Source organism: Motacilla alba, chromosome 1 (assembly GCF_015832195.1).
Source record: "Motacilla alba alba isolate MOTALB_02 chromosome 1, Motacilla_alba_V1.0_pri, whole genome shotgun sequence".
NCBI classification, from domain to species: Eukaryota; Metazoa; Chordata; class Aves; order Passeriformes; family Motacillidae; genus Motacilla; species Motacilla alba.
In genome coordinates, this window is record NC_052016.1 from 19,183,419 (window position 1) to 19,197,523 (window position 14,105).

Sequence of the window (14,105 nt, forward strand, 5' to 3'; positions counted from 1 at the left end):
TCAGGGTATCCATACAGCTGCTAGCAAGTACCCATGGCTCCAGGAGGTCCTACAGACAAAAGCTTTAAATTATTCTTGCCTTTCAGTGACCTGCAATTCTCACCTACAGTACTGACACCTGCTCTCTTTTCAGCATGAGATTCACAGGTCTGGGAGTCAGACTCTTTCAGCTCTGTGCCCAATTTTTCTAGACACAACATCATTCAGAGGCCATATTAGTTGTACATAGGAGAGGTTTTGAGAAGCTAATATGTGTGCTTCTCAGAACTTCAGTTTAGCCTTAAAGCAAAATTGATTAGTCAGTTAAATCAGACACGCAGGTTGGAGGGCTTTGCTGTGGGAGTGTGGATTTGGACCAGGAGGCAGCACCAGGGCACCTCCCTGACTAGCCCTGTCCTGCCGATCCCAGCAAGGTAGGCTAGGCTGGTCTGGGGATGGTGACAGGGTCAGCCAGAGCCCAGTCTGTAGGCACCCTGGGGCTCAGCCAGGAAAGGATCCAATGGGATGGGATGGGATGGGATGGGATGGGATGGGATGGGATGGGATTAGGGCAGTGCCGGCTCAGCAGGGCCCAGGGCCAGGCAGTCTGCATATCAAAGAAGTTCTCATTACTAAATGAACAGAATGTTTTGGTTAATCCAGTAGAGAAGGGGTACTTAATTAATTTCTACCAAGGTCTGCTGGGAAATTCTTCTAAGGTCTGTTAATTCTTACTGAGATTTGATCAGCAGGAAGAAATGCACTGGTTCTGCTCTGCCTTCACGATTCACAGCCACTTTCTGAGGGATCAGGGTAATGGGAGGAACTCCTGGGCTGCCTGCAGATAATGTGAGGTTTGGGTAAAATGTGCTCATGAGCTGGATGAGAAGCTGCTATTTAAGAACCAGCACAGCACTATGTCTTCAGAGATGTAAATTAAAGTTACAGGTGAGAGCACAAATAAAAATGAATGGTTTGTTCCACATTATAATTTTTTTCCAGCAGAAAAGCCTGCTTAGCAGGTTTCTGATCTCTCCCTTGTCTCACCTCCATCAAGGCAACGACCACCACAATTTCCCAGCCCTTCAGCCAAGCTGCTGCAGATCTTTGTGGAGACACTCCTTTAACCCAGTCAGTGAAATCATCAATTTTTTAAAACAACTTAGGAAAACAAAAAGAAACTATTTCAAGTGTAGCCACACATGGAGCACACTGAGCACTTACAAAACTGTGCAGTGGAAGTGGAACAGGGCAAACAGCTGTAAAATCCTTCTGTGAGCCTCACTCTTAGAGCAGTCTGGCACAGAGTCGTCCAGATGGCCACAGCTCCCACCAGAAATTCCTCCAGATCATTGTATCACCACAAGTTCCTCATGCTTTCCATTATCAAACCCAGTATCATATTGTTTTTCAAGATCATTGTGCTTCCTCCAAGCAGACCAGAACTGCAGACGCTGGAAGGATGAATCTGCAGAAAATTATTCATCTACATAAGTCAGGTGTTTCCAAACACAAGGGCTTAAGAGATGCTTTGTTTTAACCCTGTGAAATAGTTCTTGCAGCCCTTATTTGGTGGAGGTTTCAAATTCAAAATTCCCCTTTCTTACAGAACCCTGATTCACGCCCCACACAGGTACCAGGGGCCAAGGAACTGAAGCATATATTGAGACAGCCCTATTAAGGTTACACGGGCAGCAGTAATTTTGGTATTTCCTCGTTTTTGCATGTTTGCCTGAACAAGCATGATCTACTGTCCTGTGGGCTGCTGGAGGGAAGCAGATCTCAGTCACCTTTTGTCTTCACATAACTTCATTAGCTCTTCATGTCTGTTATAGAAATGTCTAAATCAAAGTTGTTCACGTGAAGAGAAAGCAACTGCTTTAACTGAAAGCAAACATTCTCTGATTACATACAAGGTTATCTACATGTAAGTTAAGCACAATGACTGCAGTTATCAATATATCTAGTGACAACTCACTGCACTGTCCAGTTGGTTTGGTTGCTTTGTTTCAAGAGCCAGCCAGGAGCTAAATTAATCCAGCTAACATTGCTTGTACTTTTAATCTAATGGAAAAACTGAATTTCAGTTTAAAAGTGAAAGGCAAGCATCTATCCATCAGTGGTACTACCTAACTTCTCATACTGGGTAACTGTGGAAATAATAGCAGACAATACATTTAATTTCTAAGGCTGAACAATCAGGAACCATTACAGGAATGTGGAAGACATGAGTAAAGCAATTAAGATAAGTGGAATGTCTTTCATTACTTGTAGCAAACAAGTGAACTATTCAGAAAGATGGGCCAAGTTGGCGAACTTGCTCAAAATAAATGACTGATGCAACTTTCCATGTGTGCTTATTGAAACTCAGACACTGCTAGCTGGGCTGGCTCCTAGTCAGCCCACTCCTGTGGCACTCAGCTCCTGTTTAAATAAGAGTATTACTTGTTTTGAGAGAAATGAAAGTTAAACTGGCAGACAGAAATGTGAAGTAAATGACTACATTTTGTTTGTAGAGAAATCTGAGCGCTTATTTGCAAACACATAAGGAAGAAGTGGCTTCTGTTCAGTGGGACTGCTCCAATGTGGGTAGTTACTCATTTGCTGAAGTGCTTACAAGATCAGATCACAACATCCAGAAACTCAGCTGCTACACCCAAACATTTTTCCCACAGCACCCAGTTCTTAGTCACCGCTCTCTAGGGAGAGCAGACGGTGTAGAGCAGAAGTCATTGTGGTCAGTGTGTGGCTTATTTAGTAAAAGAACTTATCTTGCTCCTTTTCCATGATTCATATTTCAAGAATGCATTATTAATTTCTGTCAGACTAGATTTATACTAGATCAAGAGCTGCAGAAAGGCATGTCATTTGTTCTAAAGCCTAGTGTGAGAACACCAACTTCACATATATACAAGGTAACACTTAATTTGGGATCAATAGTATTAAGTTTATCAGTGATCAGTATTTTCAAAAGATACAAATGATTTGGTGTAGCTCCTCTCCTTTGGAGAGATTCCTTTAGGCAGTGTGATACTCCAAAATCAGGTCCTCCACCCTTCTGAAAAGCCCGTTGCTCCCCAAGACGTGTCAGAAGGGTCTCCTGAGACCCCCTGCCACTTTGGAATATCTTTGCCAGTTATTTTAGTTATCCTGCAGAGAAAATGCCCTGTCTAACCTGCTGCTGTTTGCTACCACCCCTATAGAGCCTGCAGTGCTTTTGGACATGGGTAAATAATGACATTATTTCCTGTCATAATGTTTATTTAGCCAGCAGTGAACTGACTGGTAGTGGACAGTCTTAAGACCAATGTTCATTCAATTCATGAGCCTGAAGGAGAAGTGAAAGGTAGCTCTCAAACACCTACACACCCACTCCCAGCAGATTCCAGCAGAGAGAGCAGCCTTTCTGCCTGCTCACTGCTGCCCAGGGAGCCTCCCTGAGCCCCAGGGTTCCTGGTAAGAACTGAGGGGAGAAGCAGTTCCAGCTTCCAGCAGCTTATAGGAGCCACTGGCTCTGCAGAAAGCAGTAAGATGCCTTCATTAAACAATGCAAAATTTACACTACAAACCACACCAGGAGAGCTGTGGAAAAAAAATACAGCAACATTTTTTAAATCCCTTGGTCAATTCATTCAAAAAATATACATTGACAGGAGGAGGGGAAGTAGTTTAATAATTTTAATGGTCAATACTTAAGAAAAGATTAAATGTCTAATACATTATAAAGGAAACTCTGCTGATGGTAATCAGTTCTGCTGCTTTTATGCATCATTTTGTTCCGTGTTTGTGTATGAAATGAGGTGGGGAGGCGGGGTGGATGAAATTTGAAGATTTAGAGAGATTACTGCTTTCATGAGAGTGTTTTATTGCACTTTGGCAGTTCTGGATTTAACCAGAAAATTCAATTGTGGAAAAAGGATGAAACAATCTGTTTTTCCTCTAATCAATCACAAGGCTGCAGGACACATTAAAATAAATTTGTGACTGCCATTCTTCTTCCTTCCCACTGCTGTCGTAGCAAATGATGATCCAAAAGCTGACTGACATTTCCCACATCAGCCCTGATGCCTGCTGCCCTCCTTCTTTTACCAATTCTTATGATTACTAACAAGTAACTTCAGAACTGTTGCAAGAATATGGAGAAAAGCCTTCTGGCAGATGAAGCATTTTAATAGTAATAAAAATTTAACCCAAAAATATCAGCAAAATTACAATCAGTCACGTGAAGCAGCATGAACAGAGTAACAAATACTGTGAAGTTTTCCTCCTGAAGTTTCCTCCTTTTGCCTACAGCTGTCTGCTATTCCTATGCTAGTTGTTACCTCAGATAAAGCAAGTAGCAATGAAAATCAAAAGCAACATGCTCAGATCAATATGGATTGCAGAATCATTCCCTGCCATTGCAACAAACATGAGAGGCGCAAGCCACTGAGCTCCTGTGCAGTCTCAAATCCAAGGTAAGCAGAATGTAATGTCCCAATTGAGGACACCAGGAATGTGCATCACATGGAGACCACTGGCAGGCTGCTCGTGGTACCCAGTCAAGTTGGTTCCTGTGACTGCCCTGGAAAAACAGACCAGTGCTGAGGTACAACCCATTGTCCTGTATTTAGGAATCTAGATTGAAATCTAGGCTGTAAGGGAATGTTAAAGGTGCTACAGCAAATCCTTGCTGAGGAAGCTTTCTCTTCTGCTGAGACGAGATATAGAATAGATAATCCGTCTTTAGGAAGTTAAATTCAGATTAATTCCATCCAACGCTGACTTTTAAGAGAAGCTGGTATTTAGTTACTACTGCACCAGTGATCCAAAATGAGACCTTTGCAAGTATGGAAGATTGCAAACTCTTGCAAAGTTTTAGTTGATTGAGGTAATTAACACTATCTTTGGGCAGTAATTTACAGTATTGCTCTAATTACTAGGAACAATTTTCCCCAGTCCACTACAGATAGATCCCTGAAACCATTCCCAAGAGGGAGGTCCTCCCACACCTCCCACACTTTTTTTTTTTTTTTTTTTTTTTTTTTTCTGGGAACTATTCCCTGGTTCTGTCAAAGTTTGTGGACTTGAACTCACTGCAGTATGAGAGCCCAACTGCAACATCTGCACCTGGGCTGGACAGCTGTGATGTGAATGAAACAAAATCCCTTGGAGAATTCCAGTAACAAAGAAACCCATCTAGGCATATAAACAGAACCCACAGTCAAAGGCTCTATGACCTGACAAGAAGTCATCAGGATTTGTTAAGGCTCATATCCTAATATCAACGCTTACCTATGTGAATATGGGTGTTGGATTGTACTGAGCAATTATCTTTTTGCAAATGTCCAGATAGCAATTAATCGGGAAAGTGAAACCATTGGTAGGCAAGGAAAAAAGTGCTGTGTTAGATTCTTGTGTGGTATTTGTTATCTGCCATGTTTTCTAGAGCCTTCTCATTTATCTTTTCTCTAGTGCCTTTCATGAGCTAAATATAAAAGTGGTGTACAAAGGTTAAAAATATAGACTCTCTCATGCTTCAATGAAAATGTTCAGGTGTAACACTGAAAAACACAGTTGAAAAAAATCTTTGCCTTCCAGTATGGAAATAAATGCTGCATAAGAAGATAATTAAGCAAAATACTATGGCCTGTTGCTCCTCAAAACAAAAGCAGCAGTGGTCAGGAAGGTTTTACTGAGTAACATTTTAGTGAAGGAAAGGAAGGGAAACTCAAAAATAAGCAGCAGACCATACTCAGACAGCTTAAAGAAGCACTGGGAATGTGCCCTTGAGAGAAGCCTTCAGACAAAATTCTGGGATGAGAGCTAAGTAGCAGAGGATGAAAATATAAGAAAAAGCCCATCTGTTTGAATTCTCCCATGTGCAAATGAATGGCTGTGGCACAGGTTTTGTGTAAAATACACACAAAAAAAATCAGCAAATGTAATTGCTATTTCTAATTAAGTCACATCCTTGAAAATTCAGTAAACTTCCACACAAGGGGTAAGACCAAGCTGTTATCATAAATATGGCTTTATATAGGACACAATTTTTCTACTGTTCATTCACTACAATCTTATACTTGTTTGTATCCTTAATAAAAATAATAAAGATACCCCAAGTTTTGATAATACAGATATGTGGTGAATATATGTTACTTTTAAAGTGCTTACCACATAAATATTTATCATACACTTTTTTTTTCTGTGCTAGAACTGCATTTAACTTCATCAATTCAATTTCATTTAAAAAAGACTAAGCCAGCATATTGAACTGATTTCTGGCACAATGGTAAGATTTTTTTTTCTTTACTGTCATTTTAATTCATTATATTACTGTGCTATTTTTAAAAGGTCCCATTTATATTGTACATTGCAGTTCCAGAGATTAACAGTTGGAAACTAAAGATTAATTTACAGGAAATTCAAGGAAGGTAGCAAAGTGTAGTGATACGAGTTTTCTTTAGAGTTATTTTGGATATTATACCACAAGATCTTTACCATAGCATATTCTGTGCAGTTTTGATTTTAAACTTTTAAAATCAGGCTATCTATTCTTGACACTTCTGTGAAATAACATAAGTATACCATGTTTTATGCTAAATTACAGCTTCATTCTATTTTATCAAATACATGGCATGGTAAATTCTGCTTACAATTTTAAAGAGGGAAATGAATTGCTCTAAAGTACCAATAGTAAAGCTCAGAGTAGAACATTACAATATTTCAGTCACAATTACTAAAGCAAACCCAGTGCAGGTGAACAGCAGCTGAAATTTATCACCACCTGATGGTTGTTCAGTGGACCATGTGAAAGGAATTAACTTGTCTGTCCAGTCTGGAGCTGAAAACTCTCTGTATTCCAGAACCTGCCACCAAACCTGGCACATTCATTGGCAGAGATCAAGGGTTAGGTGGGTGCTGGCAACACAAGTACTGCTGTGCTTTTAACTGCTGACAGACTAAGTGCAGAACTTGATTTGTCAGAGATGGCAAAAGCGTTCAAAAGTTTTTAAAAAGGCGAGAAAACAAACAAAAAATAAACAAACAACCAGCAGACAGTTACAGCATTTGCACAAATTTTCTCAATTCTTTTTTACTTGGAGTCATGGGCCTGGGTACTGAAAAGAAAATCTGTACTAAAAGAATTATGTTCACACAACCACGGGTTATGGTCTTGGGGCAGAAATTAATGGGTGAGATTCTCTGGCCTGTGTGATACAAGAGGTTAGACAGAGCGATCATGATGGTCCCTCTGGCCTTTTAAATCTAGGAATCTGTGATCAGTGATGGAAATCAAACTGTTTGCAAAATCAGGCAATGTCTCTTTTTGTTTGGTCTACACAGTGGCATCTGCATTTGACATTTTATGCTATAAAATAATACAGAGGTGAATATGCTATTACACTATTCTGCATGTGTGTGGGCATTATCCATTCCCACAGAAAGCTTTCTGCATCCCAGGCTGTATCACACGACCCATTTTAGGTCCCCTTCTGCTGTCAGCATGGCAGACAGCACTTTATCACTTGAGTAATGAAACTGCGAGAGGAAGCAAAATAGATCCGTCAGTGCTCTGTGGATTTTAGGCTTGCACTTGAGGAGTACATGGGCAAAGGCAAGGTTATTCTCTCTCTCCCCCTCTTCTTATTCTCTCTTCTCTCACTCTGATGTATGATCAGGCTCCTTACATCACCAAAATAAATGAGAAGCAATTTCCCCACTGATATTAGGAAAGGCTGGATGGGGCTCTGAGCTCCCTGGTCTAGTGGAAGTTGTCCCAGCCCACAGCACAGGGGTGGGGACTAGATGATCTTTAAGGTCCCTTCCAACCCAAGCCATTCTATGGTTCTATGATTCTATGATTATACATGTGTACAGAACTACCAATTTTCCAACCATTGTCAACAAAATTAAGTTTACCAGCCCTCCTGACTGTTCTGTTGGTCATGATGGAGTGGCATCAAAAACTGACAGAATTATTTTGGAGAGGCTGGATTTTCATTTACTAAGGCTTTGATTTTTTCTCAAATGAGAAAAATTCCATAAAAAAAAAAGAAGCCATAATACTGTCAGTTGGATAGAAGATAGCACTGCAAACATAAATTGATAGACTGCCTATCCAACTGAAGCATACAATTAGTTCTGAATACCTTTCTTTCAAAATTATACTGATAATTGGCAATCTTATTCACCTGAGTTTGCATTTGGCTAAATGACAGAGAATTCTATTAACTGATGCATTTTTTCAAAGTTCATTTTCAAATAGCAGGATTTACTATTTGTGAGAGGCCAGTTTTCTTTCTATTAAAAATAGAGAAAATTATCAAAACTATTTTTAAGGCATGATTCCCATTCCTAGCACACAGTGTTTATCACAAGATTTAGGATTTTAGAATATGTTTGGGAGTCGCAACTTGAGCTATGTGAACAACAATATCTCCCTGTATTTTCTTAAACACCTTTTTTTTGTCTTAGTTCCTGCTTATTTATTTTCCTCCTCCCTGTATGCTGACACCACTCTGCACCTGGTCATGTTGGGAGGCAGCCTTAAGAACTGATAGGGCTTAAAAACCCAACCTAAACTGAACAAACAATAAAACCCAAACAGTAAAAGGGGGAAAAATAATTTTAAAAAGTATATTTCAAAACTTATTTTCTGGGATCTGGGGCAATAGGTAGAGCCATTCTGGCAGAGCAGAGGAAGGTTACACATGGGGCAGGACTCCTTTGATCTGCTCCAGTCATCACCTCTGCCTGGAAAGAAGGTGTTTGGACTGTCTTCAGGCTTCATGAGAAAGGAGATAATTTCAGCCTCTCTAGTTTTGCATGACAGGTATTCACCTTCTTTGCACTTCAGTAACTGGGTCATTTTCTCCTTGCCCTCGCTATCCCATCACAGTTTGCCACAAGTAGATTCAGAATTTGATGGTCAAGTTATTCTTTGTAATGTACTTTATTGCCACTGATGAAAACCACAAAAAGTAGGAAAGATCTGCACTGTGTACTACATGCTACCTGCAGTGAAGGAGAGAATAAACCCCCAGTACAGGATAGAATTGGCTATTATCCCTCCACGCTGTTCTCAATGTCTTCTGTTAGTCTGGAAAGGAACAGGATAATGGAAACCTTTGGATTTAGCAAAATAACATCTCTGAGGAACAACTTTTCAGATCAGAAGCCTGGCTTCTATTTCCCCTCTTAGAACACATGGCCACATGACGACCTATGCCAGGTACTTCTTGGGAAGGGGGGGGGGGGGGGGGGGGGAGGTTTTAGAGCCTATTTTAATCCTTCCCCTCGGTGACACCTCATTGTTTTAGACTTGTAGTGATAAATGTGATAATGAGTAATGACATCTATTCATGGAATGTGTGAAAGCAGGTCTGAAATGTCAGGATTTAGCGTGAGGAAAATGTGTCTCCAGCAAGGTCAGCTGCATTGACTTACTTCAGCCCATCCCTCATTAAAACACAGCCTGGATTTCTCGTAAGTCTGGGCAGAGCACATTCTCCGTCTCTCTGTCTCCTTCTCTCTGTGCCTGCAGTTTTTTTAGATGGTGCTCAAAGGCCAAATTATGGGAATTTTCAAACTCATTGTTCCCCATTAAAATGCTAATTCTTCCTGTGATTCCTATTGTTTAATCCCTTGGGTGCTCTTGGACACACAAGACAGAGTGCACATTCTGTGAAAGAGCACTCACCCCGTGTGTGTCCCACTGCCAACAGCCAGCCAGGACAAATGGTGCGGCTTGGCGAGGGGACAAGAGGCTTCAGCGAGGTGCAGCAAACGAGCTGAACCCACTTGTCCGGCTGGCTGTGCTTCTGGCACACCGTGGATGCACCTCCTCTCCTCCACTGAGCTGACTTGCAGTGCCCATCATCAGAGTGCCCGAGTGCTTTCTGACAGTGCAGCAGCCACAGCACCCAACTTCTGGTATATCCTTCTCCTCTCACCCTGCCCCCAGGAAGAGAACCTGTGCAGAGAAAAACCTTTGGTAAAGGGAGTTCTTTTTGATGAAAGCAAGATAGGGAAGGAGGATGGCTTTTAAAGTCTTTATTAGTGTATATGTTGTTGTACATTTATATGGAGCAGGGGCAGTGGTCAAAAAATGTACTTGGAGCAGAAGGTTTTGAAAGGATACGAGTGTTCAGCTTCTGGGGCATTTGACTCTACAGGGTTGGTGACTCTTGTGGAAAGCCTTGATCTGAACACCCCTGTGCCACAGACTTAAAAGTACCAACCACAGTCCTGGTATACTGGAGAAAGACCAAGATTTTGAATCTGACACCCAAAATAGTACCAGTGGTCAACACCAACAGCAGCAAGCTGACCCTGTGTGGGTAACTACTATTAGATGACATAATTGTCCTTCTCCATTTGTTTTGGTTTTACTTTTGCACACCTTAAGGCAGGTGAGACTAGACACTGACCTTTGCTTCCAAAGGAAAATGAAGATGTGACATTTTCACCTAGAAAACAGGATCTTTCCTCTTACTATAATCAGCAAAGGACTTCATTTGCCACCTATGCGTGTGCCGGACAGAAATAAAGATGCCTTTTTTGCAAGAAGAGGAAAGGAATCACAGATAATGAACTAAGATCTCCATGACTGAACAATTTTCTGCAAGACTGTGTATTCTCATTTTCATTCTGATAGCAATCACTGTAGAAGACATCTTCGTTCTACTGTATAATATTTTACCATTTTGTTTAAAACCATGATCTGAGGATACAAGTGAGGAAAGGGAGAGGATGCAACATTTATTAAGTCAGATAATATTGTGGGAATTATGCTTTTGGATTTGGCCTTAAGGGATGACAAGTCCAAAAGCATCTCCATTTTATTCAACTTTATCAGTTTGTCTAGGAAAATACGTACTTTTTTCTAAAATACTGCCACTAAACTCTCCTTATATTTTTTGTGACTATATCTAGTCTTTTAGGTCCCTGTTAATCTACTGATAGTTCTTCCTGCTCTTCTGAGTTCAGTAATTTCTTTATACTTCCTGAACCATTTGGTTTTTATTCCATAATAAAATTATCATCCATGCTTGGCAGACATTGCCTGAGAAGACTCTGCAATACTGCATACATGCTCACTAGCTAGTTTAAAACTGTATTTTGACAACACTGAATGACTTATTGTGTCTTTTTTTGTTTGCTTTGTTTTAATTTGTTCTGTTTATTGCTGCCTTAAATTAACTGTCAGGAACTTTGGCTATATCCAGCTAAAATTATATTTGATCATATGCAAGTAGGCAGGTAACAGAGTTTAGTTCTTAGGTTTGACCCTAACTCAAGGAGCCTTGCAACTGGATTGTGCTGCTCTCTGGAAATGTGCACTCTTTTATTCGGTGACTTCCTTGAATTTATACATAGGAGAATCCCTTTCTAAACTGTGTCCATTGTACAGACCATCCATGTCATCCAGCATCAGGTAATTAACACTAATGTAATCTGCCTTGCCTTTTAACAATGAAAGATACTCTCTTCTTAAGTTCATCAAGAAGAAAGGCAAGTTACTTAATTAGTGTTGTAAGGTCTGGGTAATGGTATGCTTTCTCTAAGCTTAGGTCTGCCTTTTGAAGATCTCTTTGCTTTTTATCAGTATTTTTCAAAAGCAATTACAAGAAAAAAGCCAGAAAATCATATTTAGCAGTAAGTAATTTACATTTTTTATGCTACTGAAAGAACAAACATCTGTAAAATTGTTGTATACAAATATAAAATATCACCCTTGAAAGACAAAAAATATACAGAATGTTCAACCATCATTTTGTTGTTGCTATTTCATATGTTTTATTGCAATAATTATCATTCCTTTCTCAATAATTGCAGTTAGGATGTGGTAAAAAAACCTGTTAGACACAGGCAAAACATCAAATCATCACACTGTGTTTGTGACTCTAATCCATATTAGTGTAACAGGATCTGGCTTTAACATAAATGTACCAGAGATGTAAGAACATGTTATAACTTGAATATATACAGTAGACATTGCTCTATCAAGTCTGTGCTATTTAGAAAGTGCTTAGAGACTGTTTGCACAAACTGATGGATTCACAATATATTGTCTTCATAATTTTCAATGACTGTACCCCTTGAGTACAATCGTTTGTAGTGTCATAGGGAACAGCCATGTGACTATAATGTCCATGAGAAGGAATTAAAAAAAAAAGCAAACCTAAGTTTGCTAACACATCTTTTATTGGTCTAATTCTCTCAGGCCACCTGTTCTGTAGCTGCATAAAACCAAACAGCTGTGAACCCAGTGAACTCCAGGAAAGTGCATGAATCCAACACTGCAGATCAGGAGCCTGGATGTGACCTAACTCCAGTTTCAGAAACAAAACAAATAAAAAACCAAAGTGGTGTTTGCGTGACATTTTTAGTGGCCTGAAAATCTGCCATATCATGTTGCACCTAATCTGCAGCTGACAGCATGTCCTGATCCTGCCTGCGCTCCCAGCCAGCCCCATGGTACCCCCAGCTCCCTGGCAGAGAACCCAGTGCTCTGGCACCAGCTGCGGCAGGTTTTGTTCGGGTCGAGCCAGGTGATTAATTCAGCTCACCTTGCAGCCACACAATCATTATACCTGCTGGAGGAAAGGAAGAGGGGACACACAGCCAGGCACAAGCAGATTGATGGGGGACATTAGCCCTTTCATTAGCATTTCCCCATTAAATGGGGCAGGTTAACATGAAAATGGATGCTGAGGAAAAGCAACACTTCATTTCCCTGGTGTTTCAATAATCTATATAAAGCACTAACAAATTCCCACACTCTAACTAAAAGTCAAAATAAAACAATGTGGTCACAGGTGAGAATCATGTTTGGTAAACTTTCAAGTGTGAATGTGTCAAAACCAGGGCAGAATGATAGAAAAGGGTGAAGATTTGTTGTAGAGTGCAACAGTATGTATAAAATATTACACATGCATCAAAACAGAGTGAGCTTTTCCATGCACTTCAGTTCAATCTCACAGCTTGGTTAATTGATTTGGATGCTTTAAAAATCTGCTTCCCATTTAAAGCTAAACAGGGAACATTTGAGACTTCACACGAGTCCCTCAGCATTGACCTCATTCACACATTTTATAAAGCAACCACTCTGACAGCAAGGACCAAAGGACAGGGTCCCAAAGTCTCTTTGTGAGCTGAGCGCGTCATTTCAAAGAAAAGAGACCCCTCTAGCGGTGAATCCCGAGTTTTACTCTCCACGTAGCATTTGAGGTGTTTAACTTTTAACTGGGTTTGCTATGCAAAAAATACCCCAGCTTACAAGTCCGTACTGAAGGTACAGTCAACATTTTAATACATACAACAACTTCCTTCTCATTGTCAGCTTCTTGTTCATCTTACTCAGGCTTTTTGGTTTGGTTTTAAGGGGATTATAGCTGTATTAGGAATCAACAAATATATACATGCTTTAATAATCTTATTTTTTCTGCTGTTAAAAAGAAATGTCATCTGATAAAGAAAGGGACGGAATCACTTCTTTTATGTGACTCTCCCAACAACATGAACCATCAAATGAAGCGTTGGCAAATTGCTCAAACACTCTTGCAAATAGCAAATATGCTTCCAGGAACAAGAATTGGTTCACAAGTAATGTACCAGTAGCAGAAAGTTAAATTAGCAGTGAATATCAATCACAATGAAGCACTCAACCAGCTCTCGATGTGACACAACTTGAAGGGACACAATGTACTTTGAAAGGGCACTGATGTAATAGGATGAGACACGGTGACCTTTGTATGGTTGCCTTATTTGCTACACAGGCAGCAATCAAGCAACTATAAACAGCCCTGAGATTTTGTTCCTGACCTCTCCTGAACATTTTTCATTTAATAACGTGTCAGTGGTTTTTACATTGTCCCTTCCTGTTTGGATTGCACAGAGGTGGGGAAAAGAGAGACCAAGACAGATGGCAAAAGCCTGATCTGGCAGAGAAAGGCTCTCCCCTGTGAAAGACCTCTGTGAATTACAGGGTTTAGGAGATAGGACCTTTGCTTTTGTCAAGAAGAGGAGCCAAAGCAGTTCAGTTCATATTCTCTTATTTTTCTCTGACATATTTAATCTTAGTCTGGTATTCCTGTTACCAGTTTTCTATCTTTCTTACACCAGATAGTGAATTTCCTGTG